At 33.3% G+C, this 3,264-nt stretch overlaps 1 non-coding gene across 1 annotated transcript; it reads right to left on the bottom strand.

Moving 5' to 3' along the window:
* Window positions 1–765: 765 nt before the first annotated feature.
* Window positions 766–837, bottom strand: TRNAP-AGG. Its single transcript has one exon. It is a non-coding gene; the product is annotated as a tRNA-Pro (tRNA).
* Between the last annotated feature and the right edge of the window lie 2,427 nt (window positions 838–3,264).

The raw sequence follows: 3,264 nt of genomic DNA on the forward strand, positions 1-3,264 counted from the left end.
TCGGCTCGAAACGATCTTTTATTCTTCCAAGATTATGTTTCATTCTCTATTCTCATCTTCTTGGTGCCACGCATTCCTTTCGGTTAGGCCCCATTGATAATTATTTTACAACTATTCTATTTGTGTGCTCTTTTTGAAGTCGGGCTCGAAACGATCTTTTATTCTTCCAAGATTATGTTTCATTCTCTATTCTCATCTTCTTGGTGCCACGCATTCCTTTTGGTTAGGCCAAAGAATACAATAGAACAATTTGTGTGCTCTTTTTGAAGTCGGCTCGAAACGATCTTTTATTCTTCCAAGATTATGTTTCATTCTCTATTCTCATCTTCTTGGTGCCACGCATTCCTTTCGGTTAGGCCCCATTGATAATTATTTTACAACTATTCTATTTGTGTGCTCTTTTTGAAGTCGGGCTCGAAACGATCTTTTATTCTTCCAAGAGTATGTTTCATTCTCTATTCTCATCTTCTTGGTGCCACGCATTCCTTTCGGTTAGGCCCCATTGATAATTATTTTACAACTATTCTATTTCTTCTTTTGGAAGGGCATTTCGAGAATCGAAATCGAGACCTCTTGCACCCAAATGAAAGAATCATACTAGACGACTAAATGCCCTTATTCATTTGGACTATATATTTAGTTTTTTTATGGAATCAAAATCTACTGTTTGAGGATCATCTTTTGATGAATTGAAGATAGGGGCATTCCGAGAATTGAACTCGGGACCTCTCGCACCCTAAGCGAGAATCATACCACTAGACCAAATGCGCATTCCGAGAATTGAACTCGGGACCTCTCGCACCCTAAGCGAGAATCATACCACTAGACCAAATGCCCTTTCAAAAAAAATACAACATTTTTATTACCTACTCAATATATTTTTTTTTTCTCAAGTTTAAAATCTATTTTCTTGAGCGGTTGTTGAACTATAAAACAAAAAGTTGATTCTAGTATTTTACTTGTAAGTAAGGTATGTAATATTGAATTGTTCTAATATGCAAGTGTTATCAAATAAATTGCAACCCAACAAATGAATCAAACTAATCAGTTTGGGTTGAGTTGGATTTATTCGTCTCAGTTCATCAATTTGTTTAATTTAATTCTTCTATTTTGCTTCGTATGACAAGCAAATGAAGTTGTATTGAATGTACCATAGTTTGATTTATGATAAACTCATATGAAATATAATTGCATTAATAGTACTAAGAGTTGGAGTCTATAAACATTTCATGAACTTAAGTGCAACTCATGTTTCATTAAAGACGAGATAAACTTTAGTTAAGTAACTAGAACTTTAAATTACTTCATGTGGAGCTTCAATTACTCTAGGTTAGTTACTATCTTTAGGATTGACTAATTGGACAAAGTTCTTGGATTTAGGGGATTGTTTTATGTAATTTTCAACTACAACTTATGTTTTCAAATTTTTTTGGTCATAATTTAGGTAGTGGTTGTATATATTATGGATGAACACTAGAATTTCTAACCATAAAATTTGTTTGGATGAAATTTTAGTTAAAGTTGCAAATTTTACTTCTTGCCCGTAAAAAAATTTGTTTCTTAGCATAATATGAATTTAGTTGAAGAGTTATTAGGAATAAAATTGGAGAAAGAAATTTTATTTAAAATAATAAACCGACCAAGTTCATCTGTGTTGTTGTCTAATTGTGATTTTGCAAAAAGCTTAACTAATATGAAATATCAAGGTAAATCAAGAATATATCCTACACGTCATTCAAGATGACAATAAAATGGAGTTAAATTGAACGTATTTTTAGTTTCATGTTTGGTAGGTTCAATATGAAGCATAATTGTATCAATGATATTAGAGAGAAATTCGTGTTTTATTAGAAGAGACCAACTTCATTTAAGGTACTAGGAGTTTAAACTACTTCCATTGTAATTTCAATCAATCCACAATGATTACAAATTTAGGGTTGGCTAATTGGACATCAATTATCAACTTCAGGTTATAATTTAGGTAGTAGCCATTATAATATTAATGAGCATAAGAGTTACAATTCTTCCATGGACCATATGTGTTATAGTTAAATGAATATATATATATTATGTATGTCGAGGTCTGGATAAACCACAAAATAGTAAGGAAAACCATTGTCAACTCTAGAGCCAATCACAACTAATGATGGAGACCGATGAAAAATATTTTAACATCCACATTTACAGAGTTTCTCTCCTCGATTTCTTCGTGAAACTTAAAGATGGGTGTTACAAGGAAGGGCTAGATTGATACCTTCTCGTGGATCGTAGCCTAAGATATTCGCTTCAAAAGTTCATCCAAAATCTGATTTATCGCTTGAGATAAAACAAATGATTTCTTATTGGGTAGCCGATTTTAGAGGTTTCAAGGCCCTATTTCTTCATTGAACCACTTCCATATCCTTTCTTAAGGCTAAAGGAATTGGTTTGGAGGAACGTCTGTGTTTGTAGAACCTTAATTTCCTGAAATCGTTCTCGGTATGCAACTCACTCGAAACGCCAGATTTTTGATCTCTTGGGTAGCTTATTCTACGATGTTTCAGCTCTCGATTCCTTCATCAAGTTTACTAACTTCTTCCTCTGAAGCTAGAGGAATCCTTAATTTGAAGGAAAAGAGATAGTAGATAGGAATTTGACTCTTATCCCCAAATTTAATTTCGAATCCTATTTCCTTCAATTCGGCAAGCTCTCGAGGCTATTTTTCTTCATGGTCTTCTATGAAAGCATTTCTTGGAGGTGCAGAAATTGATTAGAATCATTCTTGCTCAACGAATCATCATGTATCCTTAGATTGGATTTTCAAGTTTTACTTGAAGTTCTTCAATGGCGGATTGAATTGGGAGGGAATGGTTTCGGGGCACTTTTAGCACTTTATTCCTACATAGAACTTGTAGGTAATCTTGTTGAGAAACGGTAGGAATAAGTTTGAAGAGAAATGGTGGAGGATTGATCTCGAATTTGGAAGAAATCTGAGAGTAGAAGACCCATAATCTAAACGCTTATTGCCTTCGATTGGGGGATTGACCTTTCTCGATTCTTATTCCGTATTGTTGCTCATACTTCAGATTTTATTATTATTTTTCTCGAAAAATCCATAATTTTTCTACAAATTCCTCATTGCTTTTTGATCATTTTCCCCTTATTTTGAATCTTGAGATTCCTTCGAGATAAGGAATTACAAATCGGGTAAGATTTTATATAATTGATAAAATGACTTTTTTGCCCTTTTCTTTTATTTTTTCCTTTCCAATCCTTTTCAAAAGG

Source organism: Cucurbita maxima, unplaced genomic scaffold (assembly GCF_002738345.1).
Source record: "Cucurbita maxima cultivar Rimu unplaced genomic scaffold, Cmax_1.0 Cma_Scf00099, whole genome shotgun sequence".
In the NCBI taxonomy this organism is placed as follows: Eukaryota; Viridiplantae; Streptophyta; class Magnoliopsida; order Cucurbitales; family Cucurbitaceae; genus Cucurbita; species Cucurbita maxima.